Source organism: Hylobates moloch, unplaced genomic scaffold (assembly GCF_009828535.3).
Source record: "Hylobates moloch isolate HMO894 unplaced genomic scaffold, HMol_V3 SCAFFOLD_10, whole genome shotgun sequence".
Taxonomy (NCBI): Eukaryota; Metazoa; Chordata; class Mammalia; order Primates; family Hylobatidae; genus Hylobates; species Hylobates moloch.
This window is the reverse complement of record NW_026652285.1, coordinates 19,730,735-19,756,674: the sequence shown is the minus strand read 5'-3', so window position 1 is coordinate 19,756,674 and position 25,940 is coordinate 19,730,735. Positions and strand designations below refer to the sequence as shown.

At 44.0% G+C, this 25,940-nt stretch overlaps 1 protein-coding gene across 4 annotated transcripts in view; it reads right to left on the bottom strand.

Annotated features, from left to right (window-relative positions):
• SPOP (speckle type BTB/POZ protein) overlaps positions 1-13,701 on the bottom strand; it is an 82,693-nt gene extending 68,992 nt beyond the window's left edge. For 3 of the 4 annotated variants that reach the window (XM_032163302.2, XM_032163304.2, XM_032163300.2), the window contains exon 1: positions 13,473-13,654. The gene's annotated coding sequence lies outside the window, so the exon portion shown is untranslated. Of the gene's footprint in view, positions 1-13,472 lie in introns of all 4 variants that reach the window. The other variant, XM_032163301.1, reaches the window with a different exon arrangement.
• Positions 13,702-25,940: the final 12,239 nt, after the last annotated feature.

Genomic DNA, 25,940 nt, shown 5'->3' with positions numbered 1-25,940 from the left:
TTTGTACCAAAATCTCCCCCTTCCTCACCCCCAACTGGAGTTGAACCTGGGGCAGATATCTGGCCTAGGGGAAAATCAACCTTTCAACTGACCATATCAGATCTTCCCCAGGAATCTGAATTATGCCTCATGGAGACTAAAGCCTATTTACAGCAGAACACTAGAGTCCATAAACTCTTGCGGAAGACCCTGCTACTGTTTTGGTTCTAGCCTTTTCTGAGATTTGGTTGTTCAGCTTTTCCTTAGATTCTGCAACAGCTATTTCCTTTTTCCTTTAGATAAATCTCCCCTGGCTTATGTTTTTTTCAACCCTGCATGTGGCATCAGAAACTCTTTTATATGAACTGGTTTGAATAGGTTTCATTTCCTTATGATCAAGGAAGCCTTGACACCATAAAACTTCAATGTTTTTAACTGTTTTATTTGGTATCCTTATACAAGACACCAAATTATAGTAAGGTTCCCTTCCATTTGAAGATATCCCTATATAAAATCACTCCAACAAAACTGAAAGTTGAATGGAAATTATAGGCTCATTCAAAACAAGTTATCAGTTACTAGATAAGGAAGGTGTAATTTTTCTTTTCTTTAGGAAAAGTCCGTGATATATCATGTGAATATATTTTGGACAACAAATAGCTTCATTAAAATATACCAATTTGGGGCCGGGCACAGTGGCACACATCTGTAATCCCAGCACTTTGGGAGACTGAGGCGGGCGGATCATGAAGTCAGGAGACTGAGATCATCCTGGCTAACATAGTGAAACCCCGTCTCTACTAAAAATACAAAAAAATTAGCCAGGCCTGGTGGTAGGCGCCTGTAGTCCCAGCTACTCAGGAGGCTGAGGCAGGAGAATGGCGTGAACCCAGGAGGCGGAGCTTGCAGTGAGCCAAGATTGCGCCACTGTACTCCAGCCTGGCGACAGAGCAAGACTCTCACAAAAAAAGAAAAAAAAATTATATATATATATACAGACACAGACACACACACACACACACCCCCCAATCTGGCCAGGCGCGATGGCTCATGCCTGTAATCTCAGCACTTTGGGAGGCTGAGGCGGGTGGATCACCTGAGGTTAGGAGTTCAAGACCAGCCTGGCCAACATGCTGAAACCCCATCTCTAATAAAAATACAAAAATTAGCCTGGTGTGGTGGTGCACACCTGCAGTCCCAGCTACTCAGGAGGCTGAGGAAGGAGAATTGCCTGAACCCAGGAAGCGGAGGTTGTAGTGAGCCGAGACAGCACCACTGCACTCCAGCCTAGGCGACAGGGCGAGACTCCACCTCAAAAAAGAAAAAAAAAAAAAAAAAACCAGTATGACAGAAAGCCTGAAATATAAAGAACAATGGAGTGAGACTTGCCCTATCAAATATAAACAATTATTATAAAGCTATGAGAATTAAGGCAGTGTAGTACAACATAGGCAAACAGACCAATGGTATGGAATAGAGAAAATACAGATACAAACTCTCATATATATGGAAACATTTAAGTGGCATCAGAAAAGTTGTAGGGAACAGATGGACTGTTCAATAAAGGATGCTCGGTCACTGGATTATCCTTATGGAAAGAAAATTGGATCCATACTTCAGGGTTATCTTTATGAAAAAAAAAAAGTGATCTCTACTTCACACGAAACATCAAAATAAACTCCAGGTGGATTAGAGACCTAAAGGTGAAAAGCAAACTTTTACAACTTTTAGAAGAAAATATAAGATGAAACCATTATCTCCATATAGGGGAGGATTCCTTCATGAAGACACACACACACACACACACACACACACACACCCATATAGGAACAACATAATAAATCTGATTGCATGAAAATCTAAAACTCAAGGCTGGGCACAGTGGCTCAAGTCTGTAATCCCAGTACTTTGAAAGGCCAAGGCAGGCGGATCACTTGAGATCAGGAGTTTGAGTCCAGCCTGGCCAACAATGTAAAACCACATCTCTATCAAAAATACAAAAACTAGCCAGGTGTGGTGGCGGGCACCTGTAATCCCAGCTACTCGAGAGGCTGAGGCAGGAGAATCACTTGAACCTGGCAGGCAGAAGTGGCAGTGAGCCAAGATCGTACCACTGCACTCCAGCCTGGGCAACAGAATAAGACTCTGTCTCAAAAAAACAAAACAAATCTAAAACTCAGTTTGATAAAAAATAAAATTAAGTTTAAAAACAAATTAAAGGGCTGGGCGTGGTGGCTCACACCTGTAATCCCGGTACTTTGGGAGGCCAAGGTGGGTGGATCACCTGAGGTCAGGAGTTCGAGACTAGCCTGGCCAACATGGTGAAACATCGTCTCTAGTAAAAATACAAAAATTAGCCGGGCATGGTGGCACAAGCCTATAATCCCAGCTACTCGGGAGGCGGAGGCAAGAGAATCACTTGAACCTGGGAGGCAGAGGTTGCAGTGAGCCATGCCATTGCATTTCAGCCTAGGCGACAAGAGTGAAACGCTGTCTTAAAAAGTCAAAACAAAAACAAAAACAAATTAAAACACACCCATTAGGATGGCTACTATTACAAAAAAAAAAATTTTTTTTTTTTTAACAAAGTAAGTATTGCCCTAAAAGGGACAGCCAGAGCCTTAAAAAAAAAGGCCAGGTACGGTGGCTCACGCCTGTAATCTCAGCACTTTGGGAGGCCAAGGTGGGCAGATCACTTGAGGTAAGGAGTTCGAGACCAGCCTGGTCAACATGGTGAAACCCTGTCTCTACTAAAATATGAAAATTAGCTGGGCATGGTGGCATGCGCCTGTCATCTCAGCCAATTGGGAGGCTGAGGCAGGAGAATCGCTTGAACCCGGGAGGCAGAGGCTGTAGTGCACCAAGATCGCACCACTGCGTTCCAGCCTGGGCAATAGAGTAAGACTCCATCTCAAAAAAAAAAAGAAAAGAAAAGGAAAAAAAGAAAAAGTGTTAGGCTGCAGAGAGGTTAGCACCTTTGTGAACTGTTGGTGGCAATATAAAATGGTTCAGTCACTATGGAAAACAGTATGGAGTTTCCTCAAAAAATTAGAAATAGAATTACATGATCCACAATTCCACTTCTGGGCATATACCCAAGAGAACTGAAAGCAGGGTCTCGAAAAGATGTTTGTACACTCATGTTCATATTAGCATTACTCCCAATAGCCAAAAGGTAAAAACAACACAAGTGTCTATCAACAGATAAAGGGATAAACAAAATGTGGAATGGAATATTATTCAGCCTTAAAAGAAAGGAAATCCTAGCACATGCCACAACATGGATGAACCTTAAGGACACTGGGCTAAGCAAAACAAGCCAGTCACAAAATGGACAAACTCTGCATAATTCCACTTACACCAGGCACCTAGAGTAGTGAAATTCCTAGAGACAGAAATTAGAAGGGTGGTTCCCAGAGCCTGGGGGTGGGAGGAAACAAGAAGTTGTTTTAGTGAGTACAGAGTTTCCATATTGTAAGATGAAAAAGGTCTAGAGATCTGTTGCATAACAATGTAAATATACTAAACATTACTAACTGTATACTTAAAATGGTTAAGGTGGTAAATTTAATATTGTCTTTTACCACAATAAAAATAAAAGATTATGTGTAATAATAAAAAACTGGAAATACCTTATGTCTATTAAACAGAAAATGGATAAATTGTGGTACAACATATTCATACAACCAAATACTAAACAGCAGTTAAAATGAACTCAAGTGGCCGGGCGCGGTGACTCACGCTTGTAATCCCAGCACTTTGGGAGGCCGAGGCGTGCGGATCACGAGGTCAGGAGATCGAGACCACGGTGAAACCCCGTCTCTACTAAAAATACAAAAAAATTAGCCGGGCGTGGTGGCAGACGCCTGTAGTCCCAGCTACTCGGAGAGGCTGAGGCAAGAGAATGGCGTGAACCCGGGAGGCGGAGCTTGCAGTGAGCCGAGATTGCGCCACTGCACTCTACCCTGGGCGACAGAGCGAGACTCCGTCTCAAAAAAAAAAAAACATACTAAGCAAAAATATTAAGGTAAAGAATGGTATAGACTGGAGTATATAGTACATATTGGATTATAGCGCAGTTAGAACATAATAAACACCAAATTCAGGATAGGTGTTACCTCTAAGGAGGGAGGGAAGAAGAGAATAGGAGTACACTAAGGCTTTGCTATTTCAGTAATGTTTTATCACTAGAAAAAGTATCTGGGGGCAAATATAATAAAATGTTAAGATTTTATAAAGCTGGGTGATAAGTATATGCATGGTATTATTCTTTATATTTTTCTGTATGTTTAAGATATATATACACACACATATATATTGACATATATATGCATACATATATTGACATACATATATATATAGACATATATATATATATATATATATATATATCTTTTTTTTTTTTTGAGATGAGTCTTGCTCTGTCGCCCAGGCGGGAATGCAGTGGTGCAATCTCAGCTCACTGCAACCTCCGCCTCCTGGGTTCAAATGATTTTCCTGCCTCAGCCTCTCAAGTAGCTGGGACTACAGGCGCCCGCCACTATGCCCGGCTAATTTTTGCATTTTTAGTAGAGACAGGGTTTCACTATGTTGGCCAGGCTGGTCTTGAACTCCTGACCTCAGGCGATCCGCCCGTCTCGGCCTCCCGAAGTCCTGGGATTACAGGCGTGAGCCACCATGCCCAGCCTAAGATATTTTATAATTAAAAAATTAAGACCAGGCGTGGTGGCTCACACCTGTAATCCCAGCACTTTGGGAGGCTGAGGTGGGCGGATCACAAGGTCAGGAGATCGAGACCATCCTGGCCAACATGGTGAAACCCCGTCTCTACTAAAAATACAAAAATTAGCTGGGCGTGGTGATGTGCGCCTGTAGTCCCAGCTACTCGGGAGGCTTAGGCAGAAGAATCACTCAGACCTGGGAGGCGGAGGTTGCAGTGAGCCGAGATCGCGCCACTGTACTCCAGCCTGATGACAGAGCAAGACTCCATCTCAAAAAAAAAAAAAAAATTAAGACAGCATAAAAGATGTTCACTGAAAAACTGTCATTTTTATATACAGCAAATTTCTACATGGTTATCTGTTTCCAAATATCAAGTAAAGGAATATATAAATCTTAATTTGAGAAGACGAATGATCACACATACATTTTCCTCTTACAAATAAATAGATATATAGATGGGGAGATTAGAGGCTTTCAAAGAACTACTGACATAGCAAGGAGATTTACACTAACAGCTTTTTAGAAAATCAAAAGTCAAGAATAAAGGTCTTCATGGTCAAGAAGGTGTTGCTGTCTGAATGGTTAATTCCCTAAGGTCTATATCCAGCTCTCCCAAAGCTGCATGACCAGCTCTGTCATAGAGTACCTAGGCAATTCCTTGCCAGTTCTATTAAAACATGATCATAGTTGGAAGAATGACAGCCCAACACGCATTTCCTCAAGAATGTGTACTTTAGAATTTCTTTTTCCTGTAATGGGAGCTTTTCAAAAACAAAAATAAAAGCAGCTACTAGGTCTTATTGGCAAATGTGTCAGAATAGCCTTTCGGAGAGATTCACTATGCCTGAAAACAAACACAAGAAACAGGTGTGCTTCCCTGAATATACAACCAAGGATTTAATTTGGGACCAGTATTGTTATGAAACCACGTTGAGAATAACCTTGTAAATATGACAAAATGGTAAAAAGAAACTGAAATATGAATTTCAGATAAATATCAGAATACTGTTATTGTCTGGCTTTGAGTAACCTGAAATCAGTAAGATTACTCAAATGCCACTACATTGTAGGAGCCTAACAAAACATTTTTTGCTAAGACAGGAATTAGTCCACCCCGAAACCCACTTTAGAATGCAGTTCTGCTGTATCTTTCATTTGTATTAACCTTTATTAGTGTGATGAATTTTCAGAAAACATTGTGGCTGCCCTGACTTTTCTCCTGAGTCTACAGTACATGACAGAAAGCCACAGGATTCGGCACTGTTCCAGACCCGGAGTTTAGACAGCTAGACATCAGAGTTTACGGCCTATCTGAAATTTTTCCCTAATTAAGAACAATTTGCCTCACTTCTTTGTGATGAAAATCTAGTAATAAAAAAATGCGATTACAGCATAATCTTACATAACATTCTGTATAGAGATGAGGAAAAGGGAAGACATACTTGTGCATAGACGCACAGATGTTTTTATATAATAATAAAACTGCCACATCCCAAAGCTTAGAAACACACAATTTCAACCTCTAAATTTTATTCTGTGTGCCTTTCATCTTAGAAAAATACAAGTTTGCTCATGAGAGGTGGGGACAAGGGGGTGGTCAATGCTCTCTTCAGAGATACTGCCTTTCACGAAGAATATTCAAGATAAGGAAGCTGTGAGTTCTAACAGCCAGAATCCAGCAATGCCAGTGACACAGAAGCGAGTCAAACACTAGGTACATCGGGTTAAAATTAAAGCACTTTTAGTTTTTAGAATTTGGTTCCAGAAGCTCCATATGGTAGACAAATAACCTATTAGAGGTTGGTGCAAAAGTAATTGAGGTTTTTACCATTACTTTTAATGACAAAACCACAATTACTTTTGCACCAACCTCATAATTTACTGAAAGGGAAGAAAATGTCATCTACATAAAGGTAAGGGTAAGGGTTAGGGTTCTGCATCTAGGACAGGAAAAATATAAAGTGAGCTAGGAACTTCTTGTGACAGAAAGCAAGGAAGCACTCATAGCCCAAGCTTAAAGGGCTCCCACAGGCCAAATACAGGACAGTGTAAGCATCAAAAAGAAGGTAATGTTGGTAAAACAGAATAAACTAAAATCACGACACTAAAACAATGAGAGTGAAAAAAACTCATTTACCACCATTAGAGATGATACTGTACCATTTCCTTACTCAGAAAAGTGTTAAAGAAAAAAATTAAGAATTTACCTCAATTTTTTAGTAGAAATTATAAGTTAGGCCAGGCATGGTGGCTCATGCCTGTAATCCCAGGACTTTGGGAAGCAGAGGTGGGAGGATCACTTGAGGTCAGGAGTTCGAGGCCAGCCTGGCCAATATGGTGAAACCCCATTTCTATTCAAAACACAAAAATTGGCTGGGCATGGTGGCTCATGCCCGTAATCCCAGCACTTTGGGAGGCCGAGGCAGGTGGATCACAAGGTCAGGAGATCGAGACCACCCTGGCTAGCACAGTGAAACCCCATCTCTACTAAAAATACAAAAAATTAGCCGAGCGTTGTGGCGGGCAACTGTAATCCCAGCTAATTGGAAGGTTGAGGCACAAGAATCACTTGAATCCAGGAGCAGAGGTTGCAGTGAGCCAAGATCGCTCCACTGCACTCCAGCCTGGGAGACAGAGCAAGACTCTGTCTCAAAAAAAAAAAAAAATTATAATTTATTCCTAACTGATGAGGAAAATCCTTACAGAAGATTGAAAGCTAACCAGTGTAAAAGAAATGACAGAATCAAAAAATCACTATTTCCAAAAACCAATGAATTAACTGATTTAGACAAAGATCATAATCATGAGGTGAAATGTTGCTGGAAAAGTGTAAGAGTACAATGCCAAAGTAGCACCACTCCACAGATAACTTAATAATTACAAAGGGGGAAAATTGTCTTTACAACAAATGAGTCTGGCATTTATCACCTTAAATGATCAAACAAACTCGGTATCATTAATAGTGGGACATTATGGCCGGGCGCGGTGGCTCACGCCTGTAATCTCAGCACTTTGGGAGGCCGAGGCGGGTGGATCACGAGGTCAGGAGATCAAGACCATCTTGGCTAACACGGTGAAACCCCATCTCTACTAAAAAAACACAAAAAATTAGCCGGGCGCTGTGGCAGGTGCCTGTAGTCCCAGCTACTTGGGAGGCTGAGGCAGGAGAATGGCATCAACCCGGGAGGCGGAGCTTGCAGTGAGCCGAGATAGTACCACTGCAGTACCGCCTGGGCGAAAGAGTGAGAATCCGTCTCAAAAAAAAAAATAGTGGGACATTATGACATTATATTTCTCCTACTATGATGCAGCAAGGAGCAGAGAAACACGTACAAAGTAGTCTCATCAAAAATGTTTAACGATACTCTAATCAGACCTTTAGAGCTCAATATCTGTTTATGAAACTATGAAGAAATAACCAGAAAATTCCAGAAGTGATATATTCTACAAGACAAACAGCTCAGGCTCTTTAAAAACCAGTATCATGAGGCCAGGCATGGTGGCTCATGCTTGTAATCCCAGCACTTTGGGAGGCCAAGGCAGGTGGATCACTTGAGTTCGATCAGGAGTTCGAGACTGGCCTGGCCAACATGGTGAAACCTCGTCTCTATCAAAAATGCAAAAATTAGCCAAGTGTGGTGGTGGGCACCCACAATCCCGGCTCCTCAGGAGGCTGAGGCAGGAGAATTGCTTGAACCCTGGAGGCAAAGGTTGCAGTGAGCCAAGATCATGCCACTGCATTCCAGCCTAGGCGACAGAGTGAAACTCCATCTCGAAAAAAAAAACAAAAAACAGTATCATGTGGCTTCTAAATTGCTCTAGATTTAAAGAGACTAAAGAGACATGTTTGGAGGAAAAAAAGAAGTGCCATCTTCAGGACAACTGGGAAAATCTGAACATGAGCTGGATATTAGATGGTATTAGAGAATAACTGTTAATTGCCTTAACTGTGACAATATTATAAGCTTTAAGGACATACAGCTAAAGTATTTAAGGGTAAAGTGTCATGATGTTTGTAATACAAAAATTTATATAATTAAATATATATGCACAGCTGGCCGCGGTGGCTCACGCCTGTAATCCCAGCACTTTGGGAGGCCAAGGCGGGTGGAGTGGATCACAAGGTCAGGAAATCGAGACCATCCTAGCTAACATGGTGAAATCCCGTCTCTACTAAAAAATACAAAAAATTAGCTGGGCATGGTGGCGGGCGCCTGTAGTCCCAGCTACTCGGGAGGCTGAGGCAGGAGAATGGCATGAACCCGGGAGGTGGAGCTTGCAGTGAGCCAAGATCGCGCCACTGCACTCCAGCCTGGGCGACAGAGTGAGACTCCGTCTCAGAAAAAAATAAATAAATAAATAAATAAATAATATGCACATAAATATAGTAAAATGTGAACAACTGTTGAATCTAAGTGATGGATATAAAGGTGATAATTGTACTATTCTTTCCATTTTTCTGTATGTTTAAAATTTTTCACTTAAACCATTATACGAAAAAACAAGGCTCCAAATGCACTTCCTCCAGGAAGGCCTCCCAAGTGAACTCTCCTCTACCCCTTAATCATGTCTTCACAAGGTCCTCTCAGCATGGAACACAGTGTATTACTGTTCCAGTTCTGTTTTCTAATTGTTCTGTTATTATTTCCTATATTCAGTAGGTGTGGCTTTACAACAAGATTACATCTTTGGGCCGGGCGTGGTGGCTCAGGCCTGTAATCCCAGCACTTTGGGAGGCCAAGGCAGGCGGATCATCTGAGGTCGGGAGTTCGAGACCAGCCTGACCAACATGGAGAAACCCCATCTCTACTAAAAATACAAAATTAGCTGGGCATGGTGTTGCATGCCTGTAATCCCAGCTACTCAGGAAGGCTGAGGCAGGAGAATAGCTTGAACCAGGGAGGCAGAGATTGTGGTGAGTCAAGATTGCCCCACTGCACTCCAGCCTGGGCAACAAGAGCGAAATTCGGTCTCAAAAATAAATAAATAAATAAATAAATAAAAAGATTACATCTTTGGTTTTGGTATCAGGGTAAGGCTGCCCTCATAGAATGAGTTTAAGAAGTATTCCCTTCTCTTCAACTTTTTAGAATAGTTTGAGTAGAATTGTTATTAGTTCTTCTTTAAATGTTTGGTAGAAATCAGCGATGAAGCTGTCAGGTCCTGGGCTTTTTCTTTGATGGAAGACTTTTTATTATTGCTTCAATCTCATTACTCACTATTATTGATCTGTTCAGGTTTTCTATTTCTTCATGGTTCAATCCTGGTAGACTACATGTGTCCCAAAAGTTATCCATTTCTTCTAGGTTTTCCAACAAGACTGTAAGCTCTCTTCAGGCACAGACATATTTAATTCTTTTCTATTTATTTGAAGCTCATAGTGAAGTATTCTGCAATCAGCAGACTTAAAAAATGCTAGTACCAGTATTCTGTACCAAGACAACAGACCTCAACTAACTAGATTAGCTTTTCAATTTCTCACCAGAGTAACAGCAGTTCACTTGGATAAACAATTTAAAGTCACAGCTATCAAAAGGAGATCATAAATCATTTACAAGCTTACAGAATATCTAACAGAGAAGCTAGCATCTAAGAGTTAAAGAAATTGGAATATAGGTTTTTTATGTCTTCCTAGCATTGTCATGGATTTGCTATTATCCAGACATATGACTTTATTCTCATGACATTATTTTTCAAACAAAATCCTCCATGACCCCTCCCCAATCTGCAAAACAATGAGGTATTTATACACAACTCTTCAGTGCAATGAAGCTTAACTACAGAATGAAGTTTAAAATCTTAGATAAAAGACTGCACAAATGATCAAAAATTTTGATAATAGTGTTGGTGAGAAAACAGGCAGACTCACACTGCTGGCAGGAATATAAATTCATACAACCTCTGTGGAAAGCATTTAGTAATACCTAACGTTACAAATGCACACCCATTGATCCAGTGCTTCCACTAGGAATTTAAACCAACAGACACCCATGTACACAGAATAAGTACATACAAGGAATTAATTGTATCACTGGAAACAACCTAAATGTCCAAGAAGTGTTGGCTGAATGATGGTACATCTACACAATCGAATTATCTGCCATCTTTCAAAAAAGAAGAGGGACTGTATTACTACATGGAATGATCACCAAGATAAATAAAGTGAGAAAAGCAAAGTGCAGAATGAGCATAGTGTCTTATTGTGTAAAACAAACAAAAACAAAAAATTTGAAGAATATATAGGTGTATAGGCTTGTAAAAGGATATACTGTCTCGGGATGAATAAACAAGACCGTTGCCTTTGGGAAGGGGAACTCATGGATAAAAAGAGGATAGAAAGAAAAGGAAGACTTCACTCTCAAACTTCATTTTTGAATTTTGTTTCCTATGTATGTACATGTGTTACCCATTTTAAACAGTGATTTTTTAAAAAAGGCTCTGCACCAGTACGAATTATTTAACAATATTCGTCTTAACCTAAAAGCATTGCATGCCATCAAAATTTTAAATGAGGCTTTGGTGAATTCAACTAGACAAAATGTTTCTAGAAAAAATCAGTCCGGGCGCAGTGGCTCGCACCTGTAATCCCAGCACTTTGGGAGGCCATGGTGGGGGTGGATCACTTGAGGTCAGGAGTTCGAGACCAACTTGGCCAACATGGCAAAACCTCAACTCTACAAAAAATACAAATTAGCCAGGCATGGTGGCACTCACCTATAATCCCAGCTACTCGGGAGGCTGAGGCAGGAGATGAACCCAGGAGGGGAAGGCGGCAGTGAGCTGAGATCGTGCCACTGCACTCCAGCCTGGGTGACAGAGCAAGACTCCATCTCAAAAAAAAAAAAACAAAAAAAAAAAGGAAAAAAGAAAAAATCTAAGCATCCTAATGGCTGAAACCTACTGAGAAGAAAGATGGACACTTACTACAATAGTTTCACTTCTAGATATTACCAGAACCTATTCTAAGTATGAACATAGGAAACAGTAAACATCTCCAAATACCAAACTAGCTACTATGAAGAGCTCTAAAAGGAGAGATCAAAAAAGTACCAAATGGATACCAACTGCCCCAACCCTAAGGGTAGGGTAGTCTTACAATAACTTTCACCCCTCAGGAAAAAAAGGAAAAAAGGAAAAAAAGGAGTTTCCAGCTCTTTCCCAGGAAGATATATGTACCCCAAATTCCTCTGTTCCCTGTGTGTCATCTCTTGGTTCTAAATGTAACCATGGCAACAGGAAACAGCACAAAAGACAGCTGAACCCTGTAAGGGCCAGGGTTAAAAGGGGAAGTGAAAAATACATATACTTTAAGGCCCGAGAACATGCGGTTTTGGAGTTAACAGTGGCAGCCAAAAAAGCCTTGAGAGACGAACATCAAAGAATACAAATTAAACAGAATTGAAAGTAAGGCTTACTAACAGGTCCCTTCCCAGTTATCCAGCTAGGAGACAGGATTGGCAAGGAGAACTGAAAAACACAAAAAATGCCACTCCTCTCGCACTCCCCTCCCCACAACAATTTAGCTATTCATTTCAATGTCATCTAGAAAACCTTTTGCTATTAAGAGTTTATCTTTTCTTCACTCTGTTTTGATGGCAGAGGTAAGAAGCAGCAAAGTATCCAAAAAAAGGGCCACATGTAATCGCTAACTGAAAACCCAGGTCCTAGATCACTGAAATACTATTGTACTTCAAAGATCGTTATTTACATTTCTTTCTGTTATCTGCCAATGTGAAAGAAATATTACATTACTTAAAACCTCCACTGAATAAGTTACGTCCACCAACAGTTGCAGATTGCCTTTGTTTTCATGTCATAGAGCACCAATAAGTACAGATAAAATGAAAAGTGCTAAGGAAGATCTTTGACCCAAAAAAGGCAAATAGGTCACACAAAGTAAGAGGGCCGGTGCCCTTTATCTCTCTTATCTAGTTCTGCGAAGTAAGAATTTTACTAAAATGAAATGCCTCACTTAGTTTCTTTTATGACCCTTAGTCTTCTTTAGCAAGGCTTCCAAAATCCCCTGCCAGAGTAAGTGATGGGATGGAGCACCTACTCCTAAATTTAGGGTAAGTTGGTACAAAAGGTACATGCACAACGATGGGAGTATAGGAATCGAAAAGTAATCCTAGAACTAGAAGATGCAGTGACAGTTTCAAAAGAAGGGTCAGTGTGGGACATGCTGGCTCTGGGAGGCGTTTGTAGCCTGGGAGTCTCTAGGGCAACACCAGATGAGAATAGTGCTTTGTCCGTTAAGTCTTTCACATAATTTAAATTCTCCCCTTTGGACAGGAGCAACAGGCTCATTATCTGGCAGCAAGTCTAGCCCACAGCCTGGGAAGGCGGCGGACTCGTGCTCCACCGGCTCTTTATCCCGCAGGTCCCTGCAACACCGCGGTGCGCATGCGCCCCGGTGGCAGCGAAGAAGCAGCCCGAGCGCGTTCACACTCGCGCATGCGCAGTCACCCATCTCGCCGCAGGCGACAGCTCACTATTTGGCAAGGGGGATGGGGCTGGGAAATGATGGGGGGGGGGCTGAAGGCAGGGGGCGCGTTTGTGTCTCCTGAATGCTTGAGATAGGGAGAAGGGACGGCTGATTCCGCTTTGGCATTCGCAGGCCACGTAATCCGGGTGTAGGAAATGGGACTGAGGAGAGTATATGTGTGTGGCGGGGGGTGGGGGGACAGTGGGGGTCAGTCACCTCTTCAGGGAGGTGCCCCCCCAACTCCGACAGGACAACCCCCTCCCTCGACTCTCCTCCCCCCACTCACCTGAGAGCGGCGGCGACAGCTGCTGGTCCCCGTCCCCCTGCGCTCGCCTCATACTGTCCGCAACATCCGGGACCTGCGGGACCGCCGATACACAAATACACACACACTCGGAGCGCGCACACTCACACACACACACACACCGACACACACCGGCCGGGGCGTCATGGCGTCAGCACGTCGACGCAGCCAGCGCGTACCGCCGGGCCCCACCCCGCGCGGTCTCCTCCCCTTTACTCCCTTCTCCTCCCCTCCCCTCCTTGGGGTTCCCTGCTCCTCCTCCCTCGCCCTCAAGACTCCGCCTACCTTCCCTAGTGCGCATGCGCCTCGGGGCCAAGCTAGGGCCCGGGGATTTCAGAGGAAGGAGAGGCCTGAGTAAAAAGAGGCGGGAACTTGAAGGGGGTCGCGTGCAGGGCGCGGGAGCCTGCGGCGAGGTGCGAGGACCAAATAGAGGCGTAGCAAGCGCAGGGTCGGAGTGGGCAACGCAACAATTAAAGGCATTTCACAATAGCGATTTAGGTCTGCAAGCAGTTTATGGAGTACCAACAACTCTTGTATGTATTAACTCATTTTTTAAAAGCCAGCCCTGTCAGTAAAATATTTTTTGGACTTTATGATGATGCTAGAGACCCTTTTAGGTAACTTTTAAAATTTAGCACTTGTAAACAAAAACAAGGACTATCCTTTCAGGGGAAGGCCCGATATAGGTGATCTAACTAAAAGGAAGCTGGCCAGGCATGGTGGCTGACGCCTGTAATCCCAGCACTTTGGGAGGCTGAGGTGGGCGGATCACCTGAGGTCAGGAGTTCGAGACCAGCCTGGCCAGCATGGCGAAACCCCATCTCTACTAAAAATATAAAAATTAGCTGGGCGTGGTCGGGTGCGGTGACTCACGCCTGTAATCCTAGCACTTTGGGAGGCCAAAGCGGGCGTATCACGAGGTCGGGAGATTGAGACCACGGTGAAACCCCGTCTCTACTAAAAATACAAAAAATTAGCCAGGCGTGGTGGCGGGCGCCTGCAGTCCCAGCTACTCGGGAGGCTGAGGCAGGAGAATGGCGTGGACCCGGGAGGCTGAGCTTACAGTGAGCCGAGATCACACCACTGCACTCCAACCTGGGCGACAGAGCGAGACTCCATCTCAATAAAAATAAATAAATAAATAAATGAAGGAAGGTAGGAAGCCAATTCAGTGACAATTTGTTGTCTTGGACACCTGAGTTCCCTCTCGGCTTCACATTTTAGCTCCAATGGGCCATAAATGATTCCTGAGTTGAGTGAAAGAAAAGGCCTTGGATCACCTTGGCCCTTGGAGAAAAAAAGTTGTCTCGGTGTTACAGTAATAATGTTAGTGTTGGGTATTAGTTGTTACGATTCTTTCCTTTAGCTCAAATTTTTTAAATTTTTAAAAATTATTCTTGGCCTGGGCCCAGTGGCTCATGCCTGTAATCTCAACACTTTGGGAGGCTGAGGTGGGAGGATTGCTTGAGCCCAGGGGTTAGAAACCAGCCTGGGCAACAAAGCAAGACTCTGTTCTACAAAAAAATCAGCCAAGTGTGGTGGTACCTGCCTATAGTCGTAGCTACTCAGGAGGCTGAGGCAGGAGGATCCCTTGAGCCCAGGACTTTAAGGTTACAGTGAGCTGATTGTGCCACTGCACTCCAAAGTGGGCGACAGAGTAATACCTTGTCTTAAAAAAAAATTATTATGACGCTGTGTCTGTAATCCCAGTACCTTGGGAGGCTAGGGTAGGAGGATCACATCACTTGAGCTCAGGAGTTCAAGACTGCAGTCAGCCATGATCATGCCACTGTACTCCAGGCTGAGCAACAAAGTGACACCCTGTCTCAAAAAAAAAAAAAGAGAAAAAAGTTTTTAATATTCTTACTGAATGCCTCTTTCATCCTCTTTCATGCTGGAATGGTATCATTACACACACACACACACACACACACACACACACACACACGTACACAGCATTGGACACGAGAACAACCCAATGAACCTGTAGATCGGGAGGTGACACAGTGTGGGCCCTGCTTTGGGAACAGTTTCCGGGGGCCGTGCTGTCTCCCAGGCCTATATGACTGTCTCTAGGAGACAGTGCTCAGTGTCTCCTGCCACACGCGTCCCGGTGCCAGGTGGCTGGTGAGTCTGTTCAGCCAGGAAGGCTGGGAGCCCATGAACAAAACCCCAGGGGTTTAAAAAAAAAAAAAAAAAAAAAAAAGGCCCCTGACAGTGCCAGGCTGTCTTCCACTTTCAAATACAGAAGCAAGCCCTATAATCTCACAGTTTAAAATTTCCTAGGAATCACAGACAAAACACTCCAGACTCCTAGAGTTTACACAACCGATTTTTCGGCCAGAATGATCAAGAAATGTAGATCCTAAATTCTACAATGATGTGGTGACTGTACCTGCCCCACTGCAAAACAAAAAGAGCCTTTGTCACCTATTAGGCAGATGCTTGAAACTTTCCAATTAGATTTCACTTATCAGGTGGCTCACACCTGTAATCCCAGCCCTTTGGGACGCTAAGGCAGGCAAATGACTTGCGGTCAGGAGTTCGAGACCAGCCTGGCCAACATGGTGAAACCCCGTCTCTACTAAAAATACAAAAATTAGCCCGGCATGGTGGCGCACACCTGTAATCCCAGCTACTCAGGAGGCTGAGATAGGAGAATAGCTTGAACCTGTGAGGCAGAGGTTGCAGTAAGCCAAGATCGCGCCACTGCACTCCAGCCTGGATGACATAGCAAGACTCTGTCTCAAAAAAAAAAAAAAAGAGATTTAACTTATCATTGTTATCAACAAACATGATTCCTTTAGCTGAAGCCAGCAAGGTTTTTGGTCCTTCTGAAAATTCAGAATGCCCCAGAAATAATCCAGTAACCAGTAACAAGTAACTGGTTCCTGGTGTCACTGAGGTTGCTCAATTACCTATTCCCTTGACTTCAGAGTTCACACAAAAGCAGGGAAAAAAGAAAAGGGGTACTCTTTGCAGGAAGCAGCATGAAAGTGGGGAACAGGGTGCAGGTAAAGGAAACTGGATGCATGGACAACCTACTGTAGCTCCCTCACATTTGGAGCTAATCGTAACAGCTTGACCAGACTCTACCCAGGACCTGGAAGGGGACTCCTCAGGGAAAATGAGTCTATGCCAACAGCTTGTCCAGACTGGGCCTGAATCCCCAGTGATCTGGAAGGGTATGAGAGGTCTTATCCCCATCTGTAGCCTGGTGCAATGAAGCTCCTATTATACTGTGGGGACCATACCTCCCACCTGAGATGTGATCCTATCAGCCTCTGTACAAAGGACTTTGATTTGGCGTGGAGCTGATTAAACGATTGTAGATGTCCTTGGAAGCACTGTGTGGAAGAATTTTAAACAGCTTCTCCTTTTTAATATGCACTTCCTCTTCGGTTTTAATTATTTTGTTCCTACATTTTCCCTTTCAATTTACTAAAATCTAGAAATGTAATTAGAGCAGAGGCTGGGCTCAGAGAAAGCTGCCAGGATTTCTACAGCATGATTAAATATACCAGGCATCCCTTTAGTGTGGGACTGAAAAATAGGATTCTCATTATTATCTTTCCCTTATCCAGGAAAGAATCGGCACCACATACAGATACGGATTTATTGAAAATGCAGCACTAATTAAAAACTCACCCAGCCTCTTGATGAGGTTTGGGTAAAGAAAAAAAAAAGTGCAGTTATTTAATTATTTCCTCCATTAAATGTTTTGTTGCTGTAATGACAATAAGCAAGAAGCGCTTCTTGTTCTTCTTTCCTCAAAATGAAATTCTTGTCTCCTCCTGAGGGACTTAATGAGGCTTTTATCTATGCAACAACAATCAAGCTTACAATAGCACCAATTCAGTTCACTGCTCCTTGTGATGGTAAGCAACATGCAGAACTCATTTTCTTAATCCGAAACACAAACAACAAAGTGTTCATTGGCTGTCATGAGCCAGGTCTGGGTGCAGGATCTTCCCCAAAGGCTCTGAGATGCCAACGAGGATCTTCGGCTCCATTTTACAGTCCAGCAAGCAAAGGTGTGGTTTCCCTTGAAGCTCTAGGGGAGGTGGAGGCAGGCAGGACTGAATAGAAAATGAGTACAGACTCCCATTTTGGTTGTAAGTGCTGTAAGAAGCTGAAGTCTTTCTCTCCTCACTGGACAACTTTTCTGTTGGGTGGTCAATGATCAACTTTTTAGTTGGGCAGTTGGTCCCTGGGCCCAGCATCTCCTTTGGTGGAGCCCTTCATGGACATTGGAGATGAATATACAGGAAGATCTTTAGTAGGGGCAGAGTCCTGTGTTCCAGAGGTACCCAGCCTAAAGGAAAAGAGACAAATGACATACCCCAGGACACAGGTGTAAGAACATGCACAAAGAAACAAAAATAACACATTTATGACGTTGCACTGGGGCCTCTATGGAGCTCACAAATATTAGCAGTGGAGAAATTTTGATTGATTCATGAAATTGCATAGTGAGGCATCTGTGGCTTAATGAATGGGCTCCAGCCCCCTTGTCTGGAGACTCACGTTCAAACCCACCACTAACACTACAATATAAAGTTGGACAAACCTCTCTAAGGCTCAGTTTTTCCATTGGAACAATAAGCAAAATAATGTCCACCTTATCATATACTATGTGAGGATGAACTGAAATAGTATTTTGTTGTTGTTGTGGTTGTTTTGAGTCTTGCTCTGTTGCCCAGGCTGGAGTGCAGTGGTGCAGTCTTAGCTCACTGCCACCTGTGGCTCCCAGGTTCCAGCAATTCTCCTGCCTCAGCCTCCCGAGTAGCTGGGACTAAAGGCGCACGCTACCACACTTGGCTAGTTTTTTTTTTTTTTTTTTTTTTTTAGGTAGAGATGTGGTTTCACCATGTCAGTCAGGCTGGTCTCGAACTCCTGACCTGAGGTGATATGCCTGCCTTGGCCTCCCAGAGTGCTGGGATTACAGGCATGAGCCACTGTGCCTGGTTGAAATAGTATTTGAACACAGCACAGTCTCTGACATACAGTAGACTCAACTTATTTATGAATGTGTCACTGAATGTGGATGTTTTGGAGTAAGTGTTCACATACCTGCTAGCCTTCAAGTCCCACTCTCATCTGTGCACTGTGTCACTCCTTGCCTCTGTGCACCTCTTCAGAATTCTTTGGGGAGTGTGGAATCAAGAAAACAGCACAGATTTCTCAGCCAGAGCACCGTTACTTGCTAGCTGTGGCCCCTGCACAAGCTCTTCGACCTCAGAACCTGTTTCCTCAAACATCAGCCGAGTTCCCAGTTGTGAGAACTGCATCAACTCTGGCTACATCAATCAGAACTGGAAGTGACTGAAGAAATATTGCTGGCTCTGAGAATTAACAGGAGCTAAAGAGTCCAACTTGGAAATTCAGCTGGAAACCAATGGCTGGTGGAGGAAGGACAACCACCTTCTTTAGCAGGACAGTCTGGAGAGGAGGCCCAGCTGTTGGGCACTGCCACAACATGCCACCAGCAGACACATCACCACTGCTGCTGCTGCTGCTGCAAAGGATGTCTAATCTTCTCTTCATCTGTGTCTCATGCTGCAAACCCACAGCTCCAGGTGGAAGTACCCAGTTGGCCAATCCTAGTCCACCTCTTGGGCCCTAACTACCATGGTGGGTAACAAGGAAAGGTCTCCCTGCCATGGTGTCCACGGTGTGATATGTGACCCTTCTCCTTGATGCTATCCACAGCAGAGGACACATCCCAAACAGGAAGCAGATCAGATGCTGGACCTCTAGGCCACCATTCCATCAGTGAAATGGGGCATTCCATCATAGGGTAATAAACAGCATTGGATGACATATTTGTTCAAAAGGGCTTGACATACAAAAGGATTCCTTTACTTTACTTCCCTCTTTAATAAAACAAAAGGGAGCTGGGCCATGGTTTGTGCCTGTAGTTCCAGCTACTCGGGAGGTTGAGGCACAGGAGGATTGCTTGAGCCCAGGAGTTGGAGGCTGCAATAAGCTATGACTGCAACACTGCACTCTAGCCTGGTTGACAGACTAAGACTCCAACACATAAAATAAAGTAAAGTAAAATAACAAAACAGCTGGGCACAGTGGCTCATGCCTGTAATTCCAGCACCTTGGGAGGCCAAGGCAGGAGGATCACTTGAGCCCAGCAGTTTGAGACCAGCCTGGGCAACATAGCAAAACCCTGTCTCTACAGAAAAATACAAAAATTAGCTGGGCATGGTGGGTACCTGTAATCCCAGCTACTCAGGAGGCTGAGGTGGGAGGATCGCTTGAGACTGGGAAGTCGAGGCTGCAGTGAGCTGAGATTGTGCTACTGTGGCAACAGAGCCAGACTCTGTCTCAAAAAAACAAAAACAAAAACAAAAACAAAAAAATGGCTTGGAATGGTGTACTTATCTGAAGATTTGATCAATATATGTTTACAGACATCGAAGTTCTGAGGTTTTAACCTGGGAAATGGCAGGGATACATGATATCTATAGGGTGGCACTCCAGGCACAGAAGAAACAATGAGAAAAAAGAAAGGAAAGGAAATGGCAGGTTTGAGCCTGTTTTTCTTTTATTTTTGGACTAGCAACACAACTCCATCTCCATCTCATTCATCTTTAAAACGGGTCTAAAAGTTATCTGAAGTCATTACTTCAAAATAAGTTTTAGAAGGTTAATATTTGTTTTCAACAAAGAATATATTATCAAAAGTAGATTTTATTCACTGTCACGAATTATTTCCTGTGGGCTTTTTAGTCCTATTCTGAATGGGATTGATCTACCATCTGTTGGCATTTGCCTGAAAATAACATTTACCTAAATGTAGATAATTAGTTTAGCAAAAACAAATTTTTTTTCTACATCAACTCAAATAAGAATTACTTTGGATTTTACTGTTTTAGATTATCCTTGCCATGGCTCTACTTTATCAAGGTGAATTGATTTCAATTGGAAGTTTACTCTACATTAGAATCTTATTTTTAAAAAAAGAATTTAATCTAAAATTCAATTATGGAAGATCCGTGCCAAAGTGAAAAGTCAACTGAATGCTCCCCAGGTACAGAGCTCTACCAGGGTACTACAGGGTGAGTCAAAAGAAATAGAAATATTGTCCCTATTCACAGACTTTTCAGGTGAGAATAAAAGAATTTTATAACTTAAAGGGACCTTAAAGCTTCTCCAACCCGGTGGTTTTCAAATGGTGCTTCCTTCCCAAGCTCTGGGCTTCTGAAGACTTGCCTCAGGGGCTCCAAGGAAGTGGGGAAGGGAGGGACCAAATGGGGCCAGGACAGGCCAAGCCAAGCAAATCTGGTTGTCTTTTTCACCCATTCAGTTCAGAAAGTAGCCATCATTGACCGGGTACAGTGGCTCACGCCTGTAATCCCAGCATTTTGGAAGGCTGAGGCAGGCTGGTCACTTGAAGCCATGAGTTCGAGACCAGCCTGGTCAAGATGGTATAACCCCATCTCTATTTAAAAAGATACAAAAAAATTAGGGGGGCGTGGTGGCGCATGCCGGTAATCCCAGCTACTAGGAAGGATGAGGCAGGAGAATCATTTGAACCAGGGAGGTGAAGGTTGAAGTGAGCCGAGATTGCGCCACTGGACTCCAGTCTGGGAAAACACAGTAAGGCTCCATCTCAAAAAAAAAAAAAAAAAAAAAGGAAAAGAAAAAAAGAGGCCTGGCATAGTGGCTCACGCCTGTAATTCCAGCACTTTGGGAGGCCAAGGAGGCAGATCCCGAGGTCAGGAGATCGAGACCATCCTGGCTAACACAGTGAAACTCCGTCTCTACTAAAAATACAAAAAATTAAAAATTAGCTGGGCATGGTGGCAGGCACCTGTAGTCCCAGCTACTCGGTAGGCTGAGGCAGGAGAATGGCATGAACCTGGGAGGTGGAGCTTGCAGCGAGCCGAGATTGCGCCACTGCACTCCAGCCTGGGCGTCAGAGTGAGACTCCATCTGGAAAAAAAAAAAAGAAAAAGAAAGAAAGAAGGAAGGAAGGAAGGAAGGAAGGAAGGAGAAAGAAAGAAAGAAAGAGAAAGAGAAAGAAAGAAAGAAAGAAAGAAAGAAAGAAAGAAAGAAAGAAAGAAAGAAAGAAAGAAAGAAAGAAAGAAATTAGCCACTATCCTTGGCCTTGGCTCCTCTAGTCCCGATGTCTCACACCTAATCCATCAGGAATTCCTGTTAAGTTCTAGTTTCAAAGTATCTCATGAATCCATCCACTTGTCTACTTCTCTTCTGTCCCATCAAAGTTCTAGCCACCATCCTCTTTTGCCTGGACCATAGAAAGAGGGTCCTAATTAGTCTTCCTAATTCTCTGCTTTTCTCTCAATCCATGCTTCACTCAGCAATCAGGGCAATCTAATTAAAATTTAAGTCAGACCACATTGCAATCTGGCTTAAAACCTTTGAATGGCTTTTTGTTGTACCAGGAATGAAATCCAAACTTTGTATCACCAACTACCAGAGACTCATCTTCAATCACATCTCATGTTGCTGCTTTTCCTGTCCTTGCTCCAGCAACCCTGGCCATCTACAGATTCCTAGAACCCATCAAGCTCTTTCCCTCCCCAGGCCTTTGTAGCTACCATTGTCTCTGCCTGGAATACTTTTTGCCTGGTTCTGTCTCTTCTTCAGGTTTCAGCTTAACTGTTATATCCTTCTCTGACCTCCCACCATATCCAAAATAAGAACTTTCTGTTATTTTCTATCGTGGTACTTTGTTTACTTCCTTTACAACACCACCAACAATTTGTAATTGTTTTTGTGAATTTACTCTTTCATTATCTGTCTCCTCTAGTGGATCGTCAGCTCCATGGGGACAGTGACCTGGCTGGCTGGTTCTCCATTATGTCCCAGCATCCAGCATAGTTTGAGACCAGCCTGGGCAACATAGCAAAATCCTGTCTCTACAGAAAAAGACAAAAATTAGCTGGGTGTAGGTGGGCACCTGTAGTCCCAGTTACTGGGGAGGCTGAGGTGGGAGGATCATTTGAGACTGGGAAGTTGAGGCTGCAGTGAGCTGAGATCCTGCCACTGGGGCAACAGAGCCGGACTCTGTCTCAAAAAAAAAAAAAAAAAAAAAAAGGCTTGCGGCCAGGTGCAGTGGCTCACGCCTGTAATCCTAGCATTTTGGGAGGCCGAGGCGGGTGGATCACCTGAGGTCAGGAGTAAGAGACCAGCCTGACCAACATGGTGAAACCCCGTCTCTACTTAATACAAAAAATTAGCCGGGCGTGGTGGTGCATTCCTGTAGTCCCAGCTTTACTTGGGAGGCTGAGGCTGGAGAATCGCTTGAACCCGGGAGGCAAAGGTTGCAGTGAGCTGAGATTGCGCCATTGCGCTCCAGCCCCAACCTGGGCAACAAGAATGAAACTGTCTCAAAAAAAAAAAAAAAAAAGGCATGGAATGGTGTATTTATCTCAGGACTTGATCAATATGTTTACAGACATAGAAGTTCTGAGGTCTTAACCTGGGGAATGGCTGGGTTACACGGTATCTATAGGGTGGCACTCCAGGCAAAGAAGAAGCGATAGGAAAAAAGAAAGGAAAGGAAATGGCATGCAGCACGTGCTGACATATGGACAGGAAGTGCTCTCTACTTACTTACTTACTGAATAAACATATAACAGGAAGCCTTAGCCTTGCCTGGAATGTCAGAGAAGATGCAAGCAAAAGTTGGAGGCATAAATGGAAGGCTGATAGGTAATGTGGGTGAAGGGGAGTGGGGGAAAAACAGTCCAGGCAGGCAGAGAATCTAAGGCCAGGGAGGGCTTGAAGTTTTTTAGAAACTCCACGAAAATTAGTGTGGTTGGGCCAGGTGCAGTGGCTCAAGCCTGTAATCCAAGCAGTTCCGGAGGCTGGAGCGGGAGGGTTGCTTGAGGACAGAAGTTCAAGACCAGCCTGGGCAACATAATGAGAGACTCCACTCTACAAACAAAATAAAAAACTAGCAGGGTGTGTTGGCACGTGCCTGTAGTCCTAGCTACTTGGGAGGCTGAGGTGGGAGGATTGCCTGAGCCCAGGAGATTGAGGCGGCAGTGAACTGTGATTACACCACTGCACTCCAGCCTGGGCATCAGAGTGAGAGCCTGTCTCAAAAAATAATAATAATAATAATAATTAACTAATTAATGTGTTTGGAGGATAGAGAGAGAGCAAGAGGGCTGTGTGAGGTGGGTCAGGAGGTTAAGGCAGAGCCAGCCTTTCTCCCCTGGAATCCAAATCACAGGACCTGAGAGTAGGGGAGGAATGAATTTCCCCAAAGCACAGTCAGGGTGCTCTGGGTGGGGAAAGGGGGAAATGAATGCAGAGGCCAACAATGCAAGACCACTACTCTTGGTTTTCCTCCGCCTTCTCTGGCTGCTCCTTCTCTGTGTCCTTTACAAGCTCTTTTTTTAGCAATCCTTTGAAAATCTGCTTTCCTCGGATTCCATTCAGTTCCTCTCCTCTTCACACTGTCTTCACTTTCCTTGAGATCTCTCATTCACTCTCACAGCTCCCCTGCCATCCATCTGCTAGAGAATATTCCCAGTCCGTCTTGAGCCAGGCTTTCCTCTTGAGCCCCAGACTTACCTACCCAACTACCAACCTGATAGCTTGGGTCAGATGTCCAATAGGCACCTAATATTCAGCAGATCTAACACCTGGCTTTCCTCTAGTATCTCACCAAGTTGCTCATGCCTGAAAACTGGGGAGTAGCCTTGCTTCCTCCAGCCCTCATCCAATTAATAACCAAATTCTGACATTTCATACTTTAGTTATCTCTCAATTCTGCCTACTTCCTTCCATCTCCACTGACATTTCCCCAATTCTTTCCTGGATCACAACGGCCTCCTCAGCAGCCTCCCAGCCTCTGATCTTCCCCCCTCCAGTTCATTCTCCACCCTGCAGTCAGAGTGAGCTCTCTAAAATAACAATCTGGCTGGGCACGGTGGTTCAAGCCTGTGATCCCAGCACTTTGGGAGGCCGAGGCAGCAGATCACCTGAGGTCAGGAGTTCGAGACCAGCCTGGCCAAAATGATGAAACCCCGTCTCCACTAAAAATACAAAAATTAGCTGGGCGTGGTGGCGCGGCCTGTAATCCCAGGTACTCGGGAGGCTGAGGCACAAGAATCACTTGAACCTGGGAGGCGGAGATTGCAGTGAGCCGAGATTGCATCACTGCACTCCAGCCTGGGTGACGGAGCAAGACTCTGTCACAAAATAAATAAATAGGCCGGGCGCGGTGGCTCACGCCTGTAATCCCAACACTTTGGGAGGCTGAAGCGGGTAGATCACCTGAGGTCAGGCGTTTGAGACCAGCCTGACTAACATGGAGAAATCCCGTCTCTACTAAAAATACAAAAATTAGCTGGGCGTGGTGGCGCATGTCTGTATTCCCAGCTACTCGGGAGGCTGAAGCAGGAGAACCACTTGAACTGGGGAGGCGGAGGTTGCAGTAAGCCAAGACCGAGCCACTGCCCTCCAGCCTGGGCAACAAGAGCAAAACTCCGTCTCAAAATAAACAAATAAATAAAAATACATAAAATAAAATGCCAATCTGATCAAGTCACTTTGCATATAACCTTTCATTGGCTCCCACTGCCATCAGGAAAATAAAATCCAAACCCCTTAACAGGGGTGAAAGGCTCTCTAAAAGTGACCTGTGCTTTTAACTCCAGGTGCCCTCTTACCCTCCCCACCCCACTTAGCAATACAGTTTCCAGTCGTACACAGATCTACTTTCAATTCCCTGAGTGAACCAAGTTCTCTGTTTTTGCACATGCTGTTCCCTCTTCCCAGAACAGTCTTCTTTGCGTCTTTCCCTGCCCCTACCCCCTTCCCCCTGTTAATTTCCTGCTGATTCTTCAGGCTTCAGCTTATCCATCTGTTCCTCCAGGAAGCTGTGCAAGTGTCTCACAGCCCTGAGCCAGGTTTTCCTAAAATTCTTCTTCCACTGCATGTCACCCTGGATTGTGGGTGCCTGAGTCCTTTCCTCTGCTCATTACTAAATTGTAAGCTCTCTGGGGACTTATTCTTTTTATTTTATTTTTTTTTTATTTATTTTTTTTGAGATGGAGTCTCTCTCTGTTGCCCAGGCTGGAGTGCAGTGGCACGATCTCAGCTCACTGCAACCTCCGGCTCCCAGGTTTGAGTGATTCTCCTGCCTCAGCCTCCCGAGAAGCTGGGATTACAGGCGCCCGCCACCACGCCTGGCTAATTGTTGTATTTTTAGTAGAGACAGGGTTTCACCATGATGGCCAGGTTGGTCTTGAACTCCTGACCTCAGGTGATCCGCCCGCCTTGGCCTCCCATAGTGCTGGGATTACGGGTGTGAGCCACTGCGCCCGGCCTCTTTTTCTCTATTGTATTTCTGGCACCAAGCAGCATTCCTAGCACATCACAGGTATTCAGATAAGTACTTGTGGAATGAATACATGAATGAATGAGTGAAATAAACATTCCTCTCAGGAACTT